General features: G+C 40.7%; 1 protein-coding gene across 8 annotated transcripts in view; it reads right to left on the bottom strand.

The window, feature by feature from the left end:
- GTF2I (general transcription factor IIi) overlaps positions 1-18481 on the bottom strand; it is a 109624-nt gene that overhangs the window by 89967 nt on the left and 1176 nt on the right. The gene's annotated exons all lie outside the window — the stretch shown is intronic.

Raw genomic sequence — 18481 nt, 5'->3', positions numbered from 1 at the left:
GTTCGAGCCCCACGTCGGGCTCTGTGCTGACAGCTCAGAGCCTGGAGCCTGCTTCGGATTCTGTGTCTCCCTCTCTCTCTCTGCCCCTCCCCCAGTCACACTTTGTCTCTCTCCCTCAAAAATAAACAAACATTAAAAAATATATTTTTTAATTGTTAAAAACATTTATTTTAAATGTGGACCCTAGAGGCACCTGAGTGGCTCAGTTGGTCAAGCATCAGACTCTTGATTTTGGCTCAGGTTATGATTTCATAGTCATGAGACTGAGTCCCACATCATGTTTTGAGCTGAGCGTGGAGTCTGCTTAAGATTCTCTCTCTGGAGGCACCTGGGTGGCTCAGTCGGTGAAGCGTGCCACTCTTGACTTCAGCTCAGGTCACAGTCTCACGGTTCGTGAGATCAAGCCTTGCCTCTGGCGCGGCACTGACAGCACGGAGACTGCTTGGGATTCGCTCTCTCCCTGTTTTCTCTCCCCGGCCTCCAAAATAAATAAATACAATTAAAAAAAAAAAAAAAAAAAAAAGATTCTCTCTCCCTCTCCCTTGCCCCTCCCCACCAGCCTCGGATTAAGACAGGTCCCTCCAGGTATCTAGGAACACTACCTGCCTTGGATCGCCATAATCCAAGTTCAAGGCTTCAGGTTCCTTGGGCCACCCAGATGTTAACACAGACCACAAATAGGGATGCAGACTAGCTTAATCACCCTCATCCAGTCTGGAGTCTTACTAGGGGGAAAAAAAGGTCTATTTGACCCCCATGCTCTGTGCAGGCTCTGGGCTTCAATTTCTGAGCCTCTCATCCCACAAGGAGGTAAAACTGGTAGACACCCTCAGGAGAAAGTGATTTTTCATTTCTATTATCTAAGTTCCCACTTTCTTTTTCCTAGCAGCCTTTCTGTATTAGCCCTTCCAAGTTTCCATCTTATCAAATCAACTTTGTTATTTTTACCAGTTTTGTTTTATAATCTCTTAAAAATTACTTTAATGTTTATTTTTAGAGGGGGAGAGAGAGCACAAGTGGGGAGGGGCAGAGAGAGAGGAAGAGAGAATCCCAAGCAGCCTCCACCCTGCCAGCGCAGGGCCCGAAGCGGGGCTCAAACTCACGAACCATGAGATCATGACCTGAGCTGAAACCAAGACTCAGACATTTAACTGACTGAGCCACCCAGGAGCCCCTGTTACACAATTTTAGAACATTCTTATTAGTTCCACCAACTTTGGGAACCACAGCTTATGATATTCTTTATTCTGAAGAATAACTTTATGAATTTGCTAGAACAAATTCCTATTTCAAACCACCAAGAAGGGAATTTTTACCGTTTTAGTTAATTATTCAGCCTAAAGGTTGCACCAGCTCCACATGCAGCTAGATCCAGGAACACAAGACGTCACTGGAGTTCGCTCTACTCCAATAGTGTCCTTGAGCAGATGGGTTTCTTCCCTAAGGCAGAGATGAAGGCCACATGTATCTTTAAGCTTACCACACACCTGGTACCGTGATCTCAGAGGCAGCAGACTATTGTATCTACTACGTTGTGCACGAAATTCTGGGGGTTTGTGTCCCCAGCCCAGCCTAATTACAGTGGCTGGGCAGAACAAGATTATCTGGGGCACACTGGGGCTGGCAGTCTAGCCAGACCCACATGGAATAGTCAGGCAGTTGGGGGTGCCTGGCTGGCTCAGTCTGCAGAGCATGCAACTCTTGAGCTCTTCATCTCAGGGCTGTGGGTTCAAGCCCCACGTTGGGCGTGGAGCCTACTAAAGGAAAAAATAAATAACAAGGCAGAACAGTGCTTGCCTGCAGCCACCTCACTCTGCTGTATCTTCTTTCCCATTTTTTCAATATCCTTAATTCGTCCACTCTGAGTGTTGTCTGACTTTATTTTTGTTTCCCTGATTTGACTTTAATTCTCCTTTATGAGTTTCACAGACGAACTTAATTGGCCTGTTGCTGTTTCATAGGTCTTTTATCCTGCTCAGCTATTGTTTAAGATGTGATGCCTATTTTCTCTCTGAAAACAGACTCCAGTCATTCTTTACAATCTTCTTCTGTTTCTTGTTAGAGATCCATTTCAGGGATTAGGTTTATTTGTGGTCTTACTGTTCTGATCTGCTCTACCTCAAAATAAGCCAGTAACTAATTCCATATAAATTTTCATTTGGCCATACTTCTGCTTTTAGTTTATTGATCCTTGCCGTTAATGCTAAACAGCAAAATAACAAAAAATATTTTATAGTGAGTCAAATCGTGAAGATTTTCACACGTGCCATTATCACTCTAACAACAACAACAACAACAACAACAACAACAACAACAACAAACCCTGAGATCCTTAATATTTATTATGGTGATCTCTAAAATATTACTGAATGTTCAGTATTTCTGATTCAAATCTAAGCTCCGGATCCCACTGGTAAATGGGTACTAGATTACACTGATCCTATCTTTTTTTTAATTACATTCATGCCCTATTTCTTTTTTGTTACTTTGTTAATTTCAACAAGTTATCTTTCCATTTCAATCTTATAACACATAATCTTAGGTCAAGGGAAAAAAAAAAAAATCAACATATTTTGGTGCAACCTCCCTGCTCCATTATGTTATAAATGAGAGGCCCAGCCCAGAAAGATTAGTTGTCTTGCTAAGGTCATAAGGAAAGTTAATTTTATAACAAGCGACTGGAATCTGGGTCTCCAAATTCCAAATTACCTCTTTCATGCACAATAATAATCAAAGAAAAGCAGGTTAAATAAAAAGGAACCCAAAGTAAATAATTACACAGGGATTAAAACTGTAATACTAGGTAATCTTTATGAGGCAGTAAATTAACTGCCACCCACTGTAAACAAACTGAAGCAAAAGGAAAGTATCCTTTTTGTCCATAAAACAAAGATGACGGTGGACACTGAGGAATACTTTATATATATCAACATCAGTCACGTTCTATGAAGAAAATAAAGGATTTGAGTCAAAGCAAAAAAACGAATTACAAACCTAGTGTCTAGATGAACACGTAATTTGTGTCACAAAATGCTGACAGGCACGATCAGGAAACGTATCTCCTCTAACAACTACCAACAGCCCTCAGAACTGACTCAGTCAAATCTTAGTTAAAAAATCTAAGACCCAGGAGCTACTCTCAACCAGGAGGAAATGGATTCAAACTGATAGAGAAGTAGCAAGCCCGTTATTTTATTCTATTCTCAAAAACTTCATTTATTTTCAAATTTTTCCGCAGACTGCTAGGGTTATCTCAGCTATTTTTAAGCAATTAAGATCTAACCTGTGTATTTACTTAAGTATGGTGAAATAAACTTCAAGACTGCAAAAATCAGGAACTTTTCTAACTCAATGCTTTGTACAAAAAACCCAGCCAGATCTGGATCAATTAAAACAGAAAAATTTCAAAAGTGGCTAAAATATCTACCACTAGGATACTGTCCATGGAAGACAGAATTCAGACAATTCAGGACATAATGGTACTGAATTCTGTAATTGTTTATCAGGCTTAAGTAACAAAACAAAACACAACAAAACAAGGAATACTTTGACCAAGAGTAAAATCTTGAATCTTTTCAAATAGCTGAATCTTTCATTCAAACTTCTTCAATTATTGACTTCGACCCTTCAATACAGTGTGGGGGGTGCCTGGCTGGCTCAGCTGGTAGAGCACGTCACTCTTAACCTTAGGTTCGTGAGTTCAAGCCCCTTGCTGGGTGCACTACACACAAGACGAGTATGATATGTTAAAAAAATGCCGTGTGACTTTCCATTATCATAAACGGTCTTTTTCTGGACCAGTATTTAAGATGATCGCTTCCTTGGCTTTTTGGTATCAGTTCCAGTTGTCTCCATTCTCTGAGATCTAGTCACACAGGTTATTATTTGCATATGAGGTAAAATGCAAATTTACCAACTCATTTTATTTAGAAACCTTAAAGTCAAGTTTTGACAAAATTTGACAAAACCACCATCATAGTCTAAAATATATAAACTAACAAAAACGTCTTCAGTGAGAAGTATAAAATAACTTCAAGTATCATTTAATTCTAAGGAAAAAGTACAATGGGATCTCAGACTTTTAAAAACATAAATTGTTAGGGCTCCTGGGTGGCTCCCTCGGTTGAGTGACCTACTCTTGATTTCAGCTCAGGTCATGATCCCAGGGTCACGGGATGGAGCCCTGCATAAGGCTCTGCACTGAACATGAAGCCTGCTTGAGATTCATTCTCTCTCCTGCCTCTCTCTCTCTCTCTTTCTCTCTCTAAAATAAATAAATAAAATAAATGAACTGTTGGGATGCCTGACTGGTTCAGCTAGTGGAGCACGTGATTCTTTACTCAAGGTTGTGTGTTTGACTCCTACATTGGGTATAGAAATTACTTAAAAACCAAATCTTTAAGTATAGTTATTTATAAGTTTCTTCAAAATGATGAGAACTAAAAGTTAAAATTCATCATCTGGGATGTTGCACATTTTGTCATAACCATGGTCCCTAAAATAAATGGAAAGGATCTAATAGTTTGATCAGCCATCTTTATCCCTAACAAGATTTAGTTGCATGAAGATTAACTTGGGTTATAATACTATATTCTGACAATCTTCTAGGCTGCCTAAGTCTTTCTACCTTTGCAATTGATGATACTTAATACCTTCACATTCTACCTATAATTACTAACAGCTAAAAAATCTGTTTTTCAGGAGAAGAAACATTCATCCCTAAAATGTCAGTATGCATTGACTACAATCAGTTTGGACTGCAGACACAGAATTTGTGTCTCGAATTTTTCTCAACACGCTACCACTCGTTCTAATTACATCTACTCGGTAGCTTCTACAGAAAACGTGTTTAAGGTAACTCACTGACCCTATTCATGTGTCTTCTGAAGGATACCAAAGGAATTAACTTGACGTGTTTATGACAAGGGGGGCATTTGCCTGACATATTTTACAAAGAACTTTATTTGTATTTAAAAATTTTTTATATGTTTTTATTTATTTTTGAGAGACAGAGACAGATCATGAGTGGGGAAGGGGCCAAGACAGGGAGACACAGAATCCAAAGCAGGCTCCAGACTCAGCTGTCAGCACAGAGCCGGAGGTGGGTGGGGCTTGAACCCATGAACCCCAAGATCATGACCTGAGCCAAAGTCAGACGCTTAACTGACTGGGCCACCCAGGCACTCCAAGCAGAACTTCTTTTTAAAATCTAAGAACAGGGGCGCCTGGGTGGCTCAGTCGGTTGAGCATCCGACTTTGGCTTGGGTCAGGATCTCACAGTTTGCGAGTTCGAGCCCCTTGTTGGGCTCTGTGGTGACAGCTGGAGCCTGGAGCCTGCTTTGGATTTTGTGTCTCCCACTCTCTCTGCCCTTCCCATGCTCATGCTCATGCTCTGTCTCTCAATAATAAATAAACGTTAAAAAAAACATTTAGAGACCCCTAAAAAAATAAAATAAAATCTCAGAACAGCTTATACCTTGGAAAAACAAGGTAAACTGTTCAAGATTACAGAATTGTTAAGTAGAATCTAATCAAGATCTGACTGTTCTTAATTCTCCATGTTCTTTCAAACCACACCACCTACTATAAAATTTAATCTGACTTTTAACGTTCCCCAAATGCCACTATTCACAGTACTTAAATTCCAGAAAAACATTTAGTTTTCAAAGACTTGGACAAAATAAAAATTCCCAGCCTCTAGAGAAAAAGTTTATCCTCAATTCTAAAGAGAGAGTTTCATTATCCCAAATTATTTCCACACAAAATACTTATTAACAAAGCCAAGCCTGGCACACACCAAGTGATCAAAGTTAACAACTAGTCAGGGAACAGACAGACATCATGTGCCAACCAACAGAACGTACTAGAACTGTGATACTCCCGCCTAAATGCATGGACAAATTCAAACTGAGAGACATTCTGTAAAATGACTACCCTGTAACCTTCAAAAAGTTCAAGAGTACGGAATTCAAAGACTGAGAAACTGTTCTAAAGTGAGGTGTATTAGAGGGACAAGACACCTGGGTGAAAATGTGATCCTGGATTAGAGCCTTTTGCTACAAAGTAACATCTGGCAAAACCTGAATGAGGGTTCTGGGTAACAGGTGTGTGGGAAATTTTTGTTTGCTGCTCCTGTAACTATTTTGTAAGTTTACAAGCGTTCCAAAATAATTTTTAAAGCACTAAGTACCTATGTGCCAACGAAGAAGCTAATTAAAATTTCTCTACTTTTGCCTTATTTCATGGGTGTTAAAGTCTTGCTGTTTTTGCTATCAAGGGTAAGTAGAATGTTAGAACTGGGAGAAAGGCAAAGGATGTTAAATAGTAATTTATTGATTACAATTTGTCTCTATTAGCTTCAATAAAACTGGAAATGGGCTGTTTTTCTCTCTGTTTACATTTGAAAGAGGGGAGCCCAGAAGTGAAAGCACACACACACACACACACTTCACTTCAAAGGTTATCAAATTTCTCTACAGACTGCACATCAACTGGTAAACCGGGGGTCTTTTAGTTTGGACGGTATTTGCCACTGACCGTACTTCTGTCAATGGGTAGGTGGGGGGAGCCTCGCACCCCAGCACCAACACAGTGGTATCCTGCATAGTGAGCACTCTTCACACGTGCTGAATTCAACAGTGAACACTGGGCTCCTGGCTGGTGTCTTCTCCCAATACTAGAACTTAGTCCCACTGCATGCTATCAAATAGTAGATCACTGGATAGAATGCATGTCAGAATATGTAATCGATAATGTGACCCCGGGTATGCATACGTGATTTTCAACCTTGTAGCTATCTTCTTTACTAACAGTTAAGTAAAATTACTAGTTTATCACTAATATCTTCCCTATACTTTTTTTTTTTGAGAGAGAGAGAGAGAGAGAGCGCGCGCACGCGCATCAGCGTGAGCAAGAGAGGAGCAGAGACAGAGAAAGAGACAGAATCGGAAGCAGGCTCCAGGCTCTGAGCTGTCGGCACAGAACCCAATGGGGGGCTCCAGCTCACGAGCTTGTAAGATCATGACCTGAGCCGAAGTTGGACGCTTAACCGACTGCGCCACCCAGGAGCCCCTCATTACCTATACTTTATAAACGTTATTATCAGAACTGGAAATTAGTATACCGTGGTGGTTATGCGTGGGCTCTGAATCCAACTACTTAAGTTTATACTAAAACAATCCCTTAGGGGGCGCCCGGGTGGCTCAGTCGGTTAAGCATCTGTCTTGACTGGGCTCAGGTCATGATCTTGCTGTTAGTGGGATGGAGCCCCGCGTAGGGCTCTGCACTGCGGAGCCTGCTTGGGATTCTCTCTCTCTCTACCGTTCTCCTGCTCATGCCTGTGCGTGCTCTCTCTCAATGGATAAATAAACTTAAAAAAAAAAACCAAAACCAAAACATTATCCCTTGTGGTGCCTGGCTGGGTCAGCTGGTAGAGCATACCAACTCTTGATATGGGGGTTGTGAGTTCAAACGCCCATGCTGGATGTAGAGATTACTTAAAAATCTTTAAAAAACCAAAAATCAAAAAACCTGTCCCTCACTATGGGTTGTTTTGGATTAGTTAGCATCCCCACAACCTCATTTTCCTCAACTTTCAAATGGGAGTCCTAATAAAGCCTGCCTACCTTGGGACACAGGATTGATTGCTCTGACAAGTGCCCTGATTCAGGTAGCGCTTAGAATAGCAAACACATAAAAAACACTTAAAAAATGTTACTAGTGACTGGTATTCTTGCCCAACTCTCTTACTGCCCCTCAAATTTTGAAACATCCCAGAGAGCTTGTTACTTTTAATATTTTTTTTAAAGATTTTAAGTAATTTCCACACCCAACATGGGGCTTGATTTACAACCCCGAAATGAAGAGTTACATGCTTCACTGACTGAGCCAGCCAGGCGCCCCGAGCTTGCTACTTTTAAATTTGCAATTTGCAATTACCGGACTGGTTTAATATTAGTCCTCCTAATAAATCAAAATCTGTCCCTGTGGCATCTTCCTCCTGGAAGAGCCTTATTCTACAAAAAGGCCCTTTCAATGCACTGTGCTCCTCCAACACTCTCATCTCAGAATGAGCATCCCCAGTCTGTCCTGTGCTTTAGTCCTAACATCTTTTTACCTTTACCACACCATCCTCAAAATATTCCCATTTGTCCAGGCCATGCCCCAGAATTGGACATAACATTCTGGGTAAGATCGGTTCATCAGACTCTACACTAGGACCTGCAACTCCCAGAATTTCCTTATTCCTTGCCTATTACCATGGAGAAATATTTTAATTCACATTTCTAAGAGCTTATCTCCACAGGCTTAATAGGTATTTTCCAAAGAGAAGAAAATTACATTAGCGCTTCATTCAAAGGTTCCATTTTACAAATATTTAATAACGGAATGTAAAATCATAATTTACATCGTTAACATATATACTTAACATATATACTTCAGCAGACAAAAGAAACAGAGCCAAAGACCCATTTTAGTTCACTTAACTTCCATTAAATGTTAGAAATTCTATGTGATGGCAAGGGCTTCGAAATAAAATTAGAAATCCCTAAGACAAACCTTTGTTCAGATTTGGTTTTTAAGTCAAGGCTTTTAAGTTTGTATAGTTGGCTCTGCTTACATTTTAAAATGTAAGTGCATGGAGCCCACGACCCTGAGATCAAGACCTGAGCTGAGATCACGGAGTTTGACGCTTAACTTACTGAGCCACCCAGGTGCCCCTGAAAGGTTAGGATTTGAAATGATCTGTAACTGTGTTATACATATACTTAAAACTTGACACCCTTTTCCACCATGTTTCAAAAACATGTTGCGATACCTAACAAAAATAGCTACATTTTATTTTTTTTAAAAACCCAGGTAAGGGGTGCCCGGGTGGATCAGCCCATTAAGTGCTGGACTCATGATCATGTGGTCATGGAATCGAGTCCCTCTTGGGCTCCGTGCTGCGAGTGGAGCCTACTGAAGATTCTTTCTCTCTCCCTCTACCCCTCTTCTCCACTTATTCTCTCTCTCTCTCTAAAAACATTTTAAAAAGCCAGGTAAAAGGAAGAATGGCAAAATAATAAAACGAAACTGGGGAAAGAAGCTCTGCCCAAGTGAGGGATCCCACGTTCAGTCAAAGCAAGGGTCTTGAAAAACAAAAAATCTTACCAGCTATTCAGGAAGATCTGTAACTTTTCTTGGTACTACATTTTGAGAGAAATTGTTTGCAAATGTACAAGTTATCCTTTGAAACTGATAGTCCTCTAAAAAGCAGCAGCTTACTCTGCCAATACACAAACAATGTATCCCTTTGACCTTACTACAAGCTTAAAAATCATTTAGTACTGGAAAAGCTGGATCACTTGTTCTTTTTCTAACTTTGTATAAATGGGAAGAGGAAATGAAAATCAAGTAACTATGATCTAAAAAGCCCATCTTTTTTTAGTATACTGCTCACAGATGTTAGGCAACAGAGCACAGTATTTATGAACACCAATTCTGGAATGACACCCAAGTTCTGAATTCAAGTTCTATCTACTAGAGAATGACTGACCTTGGGATTCTTTAACCCCAAACTTACTAGTCTTGACAATGACAAGAATAGGTGTACCTACCTTACACACTTATCAGAACGTAAGTACTTGACAGTGTTTCACACAAGCGTTCAGTAAATTAACCATTTAAAAATTTAATTTTATTAAAGTAGTTACTTGTAAAACACACATTTATGTATCTATTTACATACAAACTCTCCAAATCCAAGTCTGATAAAATGAAAATTTCCCAACTAATTGCTTTAATTACTATTAAATAAAATAACCTATTGTCTGATAGGGCAGGAAAACTAACAGAAAGTGTCAAAATAAGTCACTGCTTTTGTTCCCCCATTTATTTTTATTTACTTGTTTTTCCCAACTTCATTGAGGTATAACTGACATATAACATTGTGTAAGTTTAAGGTATAAATAAATCATCGCTCTGAAATGCTTTTAAAGCATCCATGTGTCAGCATGAAAAGTTGTTTACATCCAATGTAGTCCTCAAAAATTATGTTTTAGGGGCACCCGGATGGCTGTTGGGTGGTTAAGCGTTCGACTTTGGTCAGGTCATGATCTCATAGTTCGTGGTTTCAAGCCTCACGTCAGGCTCTGTGCTGACAGCTCAGAGCCTGGAGCCTGCTTTGGATTCTGTGTCTCTGTCTCTCTCTCTCTCTGCCCCTCCCTTGCTTGCGCTGTCTCTCAAAATTAAAGAGACAGTAAAAAAAATTTTTTTAAATAGGTTTTAGATTTAAGTTAAAAAAGTCACCTTACTCCAAATACCTAAAACAAAGAAACTAGACTGAATATACACACTGAACTAAAGAGTCTTTACCCTGAAGCTCTCAACAATATAATTTGCCTAGACCAGTATTTTCCAAGAAATAGATTGTCCTGCGGCTTCACAGAATAGCTTACACACCCAGAAGGCCCTCAATATGTTGGGTAAGTGAATAAATAAGTACTGTTCCAAAAGCAATAAGGGATCTCTTCTTTTCCAAAGCTTAAAATACAGCAGATGAATAGTGAATAGCTCACTCATTTTGCTAGTATAAGAAAACTGTTTTTCCTAAGATAAGGCTATAAATAAAGAAAATTATGAAATAAGTAGACTCAGAAAGTGAATATCTAGTTAAGTGACTACCACACTGTTTCCCAACACACCCAAGAAAAATTATTCTAAAAGCTCTGCAGAAGCAAACAAGACGACAAAAATACAGAATCAGAAAATAATTTTTAACTTACTATAAAAAAACCACTGAGCTAAGGATTATGTGTGCAAATAGAATCAAAACTCACACAGCTATTCTCAAAAGTATGAGACCCATACAGTCAGACATCTTCACAGGTTCTAACCAGGGCTCATTTTAACCAAATACCCTAAATTGGATCAAACTCTTCACTACTCCCTACTTCTGCAACTATACTATGAGATATTCACGCACAGTAGTTTCTTTGCCATACCATAAAAACAAAAACTTCAAAAATCCAAAAACCACTGTAAGGATTTAAAAAGGAAGTAAATCCTGACACGCCCTTCAACATGGACGAACCCTGAAGACATGCTAAGTGAAGAAAAACAGAAAAAGACAAATACTGTATGACTCCACCTAGATGAAGTCCCTAAAATCCTCAAAATCACCCACAGAAAGCAGAGCGGTGGGTTCAAGGGGATGGGGTGAGGCGGAAAATGGGGATTATTATTTAATGGGCAGATTCAGGGGCGCCTGGGTGGCTCAGTCGGCTTCAGCTCAGGTCACGATCTCGCGGTCCGTGAGTTCGAGCCCCGCGTTGGGCTCTGTGCTGACAGCTCAGAGCCTGGAGCCTGCTTCGGATTCTGTGCGTCCCTCTCTCTGCCCCTCCCCCGTTCATGCTCTGTCTCTCTCTGTCTCAAAAATGAATAAACGTTAAAAAAAAAAAAATTTAATGGGCAGATTCAGGCTAAGAAGATGAAAGCATCCTGGAGATGTGATAGTTGTAAAAAGTGATTGTACTGTCTCCACTGTACGTTTAAAAATGGTTAGAATGGGATGCTGGGGAGCCTGGGTGGCCCAGTCCGTTAAGCATCCAACTTCCTCAGGTCATGATCTCGCGGTTCGTGAGTTCAAGCCCCCCATCGGGCTCTGTGCTGACAGCTAAGAGACTGAAGCCTGTTTGAGATTCTGTCTGCCTCTCTCTGCCCCTCCCCTGTTCATGCTCTAGTATGTCTGTCTCTCTTTATCAAATCAAATAAAATATCAAATAAAATATCAAATAAAATATCAAATAAACATTAAAAAGTTTTCTTCAAAACATGGGTGCCTGGCTCCTTCACTTGGTACAGCATGTGACTCTTGATCTCAGGGTCATAAGTTCGAGTCCCACTTTGGACATGGAGCCTACTTAAAAAAGTTTGATAAAAATAAAAATGGTTAAAATGATTACTGATGTGATTTCTCTGTAGTACCTTTATTGAAAACATTATGTAGCTATCATAATAAATAATACACTACAAATAAATAAGCAATATAGGGCATGTGGGTGGCTCGGTGGGTTAAGCATCCCACTCTTGATTTCAGCTCAGGTCATGATCTCATGGTTCCTGAGCTAGAGCCCCATGTCGCACTCTGCGCTGGCAGCACAGAACCTGCTTGGGATTCTCTCTCCCTCTCTCACTCTCTGCCCCTCCCCCACTTGCTCTCTCTCATTCTCTCTCTAAAATAAACTTAAATTAAACAGGGACAATAAAAATAAATAAGGAATATAAATGAAAAAACGGTCAAGTTCTGTGGTGTATGTATATTTCACAACTCTTTTTTAAGATCACTGTAAGGAACCACTTGAAAGAAAGAGGTGCTCATGTTAGAAATGGTAGTCCCAAATTTATTCTTTACAAAGGGAGCAAATGCATTTTACATAAACGCATTTATTCGATACTATTGGGAGATCTGTTCAGATCCATCCTTCTCCAAAAAAAAAGCATCGACAAGAAAAACAATGACCCAGCAATTCCACTCTTAAGTATTTATACACAAAAGATTTGAAAACAGGAGTCAAAATGTACTGGGGAACCAATGTCCATAGTTGCATATTCATAACAGCCAAAAGTTAGAAACAATCTAAATGTCCATCAACAGATGAATGTATACATAAAATGTGGTGTATTATATAATGAAACATTATTCAGCCATAAAAAGAAATAAAGATCTGACACCTGCTACAACACAGATGGAACCTTGAAAACACTTTGCTACATGAAATAAACCAGATACAAAATGACAAATGTTCTATGATTCCACTTACAAGAGATATGTAAAACAGGCAAGGGGCACCTGACTGGCTCAGTCAGTAGAGCCAGACTCTTAACTAGGGGTTGAGAGTTCAAGCCCCACGCTGGGCATAGAGCCTACTTAGAAGTGAACAAGTAAAAGAATAAAATAGGCAAATTCAGACACAAAAAGTATATTTGAGGTTCCCAGAGACTGGGAGAGAGGACAAATGGTGAGTTATTACTTAATGGGTACAGAGTTTCTATTTGGGGTGACAAGCAAAATGTTAGAGATAGTGGCGATGACGGTACAACATTGTGAATGTAATTAATGCCAAAGAATAAAAAATGTTTAAAAAAAAAAAGAAAGAAAAAGCAGGAGGAAGAAGTGAAGCTAACGGATTTCCTTGTAACTGTTCAGACAATTTTCAAATGAATTCCAGAACTAGGGTTAATTTCTATTTCCTTACTTACAAAGCGGGCACAGGGAGATCGAGCCCCGAGTTGGGCTCTGCACTGATAGCTAGAAGCCTGCCCGCATTTCTCTTCCCTTCTCTCTGCCCCTCCCCCACTCACTCTTGCTCTCAAAATAAATAACCATTAAAAGTAATAATAATAATAATAATAATAATAAGCAAAGTGGGCATAATACATGCTGTCATCCTTCTCTGTCAAATTATCAACGAAATAATTTAAGTGTCTGGGGCCTGGACACAAATAGGATAGCTAAGCTTTTCTTACCTCCTTTAACTGCCCTGTAAAGGCAAGAAATTACAAATACCTTTTAGTTCCTTTACTAGTTTTCTATCTCAAATACATCAACATCACCAGCAGGAAAAGAAGGCACTACCTCTAAAACTTGTAAGGGCTAAAGACAGTAAATGGGTGCAGTGAACTTACATGTTAAGTAAGCAATTCTAGAAGGTTATTTTTCAATTCAAATTCAGTATTCACAGGGTAGACATGTTTAGCCTCCATAATACAAACTTACAGATTCTGGGCTCATTTTAACTAGATACCCTAAATAAGACCAAACTCTTCAATACTCTCTGCTTGTAGAATTATACTGTAATATAATCATACAGTACTTTAAGGGGGAAAAAAAACCACACACAATTTCCTTTGCCATCCCACAAAAACAAAACAACAGTCCCAGGGGAAAATCCCAAGAAGTCCTTGCCTTTCCAGAGTTTCTATTCTCCAATTTGGGAAGATAAATCTTTTTTTTTTTTTTTTTTTTTAATTTTTTTTTCAACGTTTATTTATTTTTGGGACAGAGAGAGACAGAGCATGAGCGGGGGAGGGGCAGAGAGAGAGGGAGACACAGAATCGGAAACAGGCTCCAGGTTCTGAGCCATCAGCCCAGAGCCCGACACGGGGCTCGAACTCACGGACCGCGAGATCGTGACCTGGCTGAAGTCGGACGCTTAACCGACTGCGCCACCCAGGCGCCCCTGGGAAGATAAATCTTGTAGTCAGTATTACTGGGACAATTTTTATTTTCTTTTTAAAAAATTTTTTAATGTTTATTTATATGAGAGGGAGGCAGAACGTGAGCAGGAGAGGGTCAAAGAGAGAGGGAGACACAGAATCCAAAGGAGGCTCCAGGCTCTGAACTGTCAGCACAGAGCCCAATGTGGGGCTCAAACTCAGGGACCGTGAGATCACGACCTGAGCAGAAGTTGGACGCTTAACCGATTGAGCCACCCAGGTGCCCCTTTATTTCCTTAGAAAATTCCATTTCTCTTGGGGTGCCTGGGTGGCTCAGTCAGTTAAGCATCCAACTCTTGATTTTGGCTCAGGTCACGATCTCACAACTGGTGGGCTCGAGTCCGGCCTAGAGTGAGCTCTTGGAGCCTGCTGGGGATTCTCTCCCTCTCTCTGTCCCTACCCTGCTCGTTTGTTTGCACATGTTCTCTCGCACTCTCTCTCAAAATAAAAAATAAACTTAAAAAACTTCAATTTCTCAAAAGTACCAAACATGGTGCTTTTATTGCTAATATTTACTGAATGCTTACTGTTGGCCAGATACAACGCCAAGCAGTTTTACCTCCCTCAATCTTCCCAACAATCTACAAGAGAAACAGGTTCTATCATTATCTTTCCTATTTCTTAAAAGAGGGAAACTGAAGCACAAAAATGTGAAGTGAATTGCTCAAGGTAATAATCAGAAGTAGCACAAGCCAGGAGTTGAATCCAGGCAGTCTGATTTCGGAACCTGTGTCTATAGCCACACTGAGCCATCATCCTTCATCTCTTGCAATTTATAAATTCATTTTGTTTCTCAAGTTACATTGTAAACAGACTAATTCTTTAAAAATCCTCTACAGTTTTCAACCAAGTTACAACCAAGGTACAATGAGTCAATTCTCCCATCAACTCTGAAAATTCCTGACTATCTAGAACTTTCTCTCACTTTCCCACTAGGCCAAAGTGGAAAAAAAGCAGTGCCAGCAAGAAAAAGTAAGTGCCAGCAAGAAAACAGAAACAAGCCAGGGGTAGGAAGGCAAGGACTGTAGAAACAAAGAGAAAGAAAGAAAACAAAAACGGGAAAACTGCAGTGGGAGAGTTCCAGCAAACTACAGGCAAGAGAGAAGAAAATAGTACAGGGCAAATAGAAAAAACGGAAACCTGAGTGTCAAGATACTACCTTCAGCACTCATGATGATTTAGCCGCATCATTTTTCCAGTGTACATATGACTTCTTAACTGTATTTCCCAGACAGGTCCCTCAGGCTACATACTGGTTAAGTGAATATACTGCATGTTATTTTAACAGCATTGATTACAAGGAATCTCAACTCTACAATTATAACCAACTGATTGATTGCATTTCCCATTTTCTTTCAGTTAGTAACAATGAATAAGCTTAACCGGAATGAAAGAATACAACTTTTAAAGAAAAGTGCTACCGGTGATTAGGAGATTGCTAGTGATAAAATTCTTGGCCATTCTCTTTAGGGTAAATTGTCCTCTAATGTATTTCTAAAAAGTGAAATGCTGTTCTCAGAATATTACTTCTCAAACAACTCTTCACAAAATACTTTCCCTTAGACATACCTAAAAATCACTCGATCAGCATCTGTTTCAGCTAGTGGTTAAAACAATTTCATGTTAATGATACCACAGCAGTTATGAGGAGAACTGCAATATTTACACTCATGTTTTCAAAGAAGAATGAAACCACGGTAGAACTGAATTAGGCGTGGAATGCAATGTACAAGCTAGTCAGCAATAATAACAGGAAAGGTTAAGTGTTTAGTGATTTGTCAGTGTTTTATTTACAGCTCTCTAATAACAACCTGGATAAGGGCCATGGTCTTTTCTATTTTGTTTTGGAACACACGAGCAATCTATGGATCATCAAAAATGACAGAACATAACTGTAAACCAATCCCATTCCTTCTACCTAATTTGAGTTACTTTCTTCCAAAAGGAAATCCATTATAATAAAGGAAAAATCTTCCTTTCAAGACTTGTGCTCCAAGAAAACACCAGAAACCTACATTTTAAGGACAGTCTTTGCAGTCATTATTAAAAGGGAACCAAATTGGCATGCCAGGCTGCTCAGTCAGTGGAGCAAGTGACTCTTGATCTCGAGGTCCTCAGTTCAAGCCCCAGGTTGGGCATGGAGCTTACAAAAAAAAAAAAAAAGTAAACCAAATCACTGGAGGTACCCGGGGCTTGGAAGGAGTGGGGTGGGGGGAGATTCTGGGCTACAGGTGCTCAGCACCTCCCCCATCTAAATGTCAAGTTCAGGCCTATCACACTCCTTTCTGGCTCCCAGACTTTAGACTCTGTGGTGGAGATGGGATGCCTCAGTCATCTCTGGGAGAAGATAATAAATGCCAGTGCCATAAATAAATTGATAAATGACTGAGTGGGGGAAAAAAAAAAAGCTAAGATTATTTAGTCTTCTAATTTTATCCTATACTTAAATCCATGGCTCCTTTTAAAACCGGAGACTCTGGGGCGCCTGGGTGGCGCAGTCGGTTAAGCGTCCGACTTCAGCCAGGTCACGATCTCGCGGTCCGTGGGTTCGAGCCCCGCGTCGGGCTCTGGGCTGATGGCTCAGAGCCTGGAGCCTGTTTCCGATTCTGTGTCTCCCTCTCTCTCTGCCCCTCCCCCGTTCATGCTCTGTCTCTCTCTGTCCCAAAAATAAATAATAAAATATTCTTTAAATAAATAAATAAATAAATAAATAAATAAAACCGGAGACTCATTAAACTTTTAATTTCGTAATCACAGCTAACAAAAATTCTCAACTCTCAATCAGCTTTCCAAGCAATCGACAGTAAGCAGTCTGAATTATTGTTGGTTCTTTAAGACGCAGTTTTAAAGTAATGAAAAGCTTTAATGAGAATCTAGAATCCATTTCCCACACTTACAACTTAATTTTGCACCGCGGTGAATGGCTCTCAAAGTGCCGCGGTGGGGCGGCCTGGGAACTAGTTAGAAAGGCGAACGCCCGGGCCCCACCCCAGACCTGCAAAATCGGAATGTCTGGGGTGCGGCCGGGCAAAGTGTTTTAACAAGCCCTCCAGGGGTTGCTGATGCTCCAGACTTTGAAAGCCACTGGCTTAGGGGTTACGAGTCATACTGCCTAGGTTCAAATCTTGGAGTCAAGGTTGACTTGCTGAGTAATCAAGAGTAAACTACTCCGCTTCTCCAGACTTGTTCCTCATCTACACAGGGGAATTACGGGGCTGTTTTGAAGATTAAATAAGAAAATACGCGTTAAGCGCTTAAGAGCGATGCCGGGCACTTAAGAAACATTCAAATGTTAGCAATTCTTACTACTGTATACAAGGCTCTTGGGCGGGGAGTACACTTCGAGGGAGACAAAGGCGGAAAGAGCTTAATCCCTAGCCCTCCTACCTACCTACCTACCGACTAGTACACAAGACAACCAAACACACTCCTTGGGTAAATAAAATAAAGATGCCCTCCTAGGGGCAAACAAGTTGATTGGGACCCCGTACGAACAAATTCTGACCGAACAACGCAAGAGACGGATTTAAGTGATGCCTATAAGCAAGAAGGGAGAGCCTGAAGGGAAGAAAAAGTCCTTCGGGCCGAAAAGTGTGAGCCAAGGTCCAAACAAGTAGCAAAAGGAAAGAAGCGCCAGGCAGAACTCGGGCTGAAGAACTGACAAAACACACAGTCGCAGGAGTAAATGTCACAGTCGTAGGCCTTAGTCTCGGGAGAAGGCTCGGCCTCCTCGGGGCACTCTAATGCACCCACATTTGCAAACTAACTTCCCTCTTTTGTTTCCTGAACACCCAAAGACTACTTTTCTGCAAGGCCTATGAAGCCATTGTCTGGGAGAGGTGAGAAGTCTGCACGGAGCCACCCCATCAGCAGGAGCGAGCACTGCTCCAACAGTGTAAGTAGACCTCTGAACATTCCCAGCCGCAAAAAACAAAACAAAACAAAACCCAACTTGCTTTATTAAAGGGCAAAACTTGGATAAAAGTGGAAGGAGGGAGAGAGAAGGGAAAGAGGACAGTTTTTTATCTTCTTCCCTCCCCGAAACCCCGTCTGGGTGCTGGCGGGATCCAGACGGCTTATTTTCATGGCCTGAAGGCTGAGGTTTTCCTTCCGGTCATTGTGTTTATTTCCCCCAAAGAACCGGGCCCGCGGGGCCGGCGCGCCGGCCGGGCCCGGGACAAAGCCCACTCCGGGCTCCACCTGGGCGCGGGCAGGGGCGGGG

This window comes from Herpailurus yagouaroundi, unplaced genomic scaffold, assembly GCF_014898765.1.
Source record: "Herpailurus yagouaroundi ecotype Mexico unplaced genomic scaffold, PumYag 216, whole genome shotgun sequence".
NCBI lineage: Eukaryota > Metazoa > Chordata > Mammalia > Carnivora > Felidae > Herpailurus > Herpailurus yagouaroundi.
The sequence above is the reverse complement of the archived record's forward strand: the minus strand, read 5'-3'. Positions and strand labels throughout refer to the sequence as shown.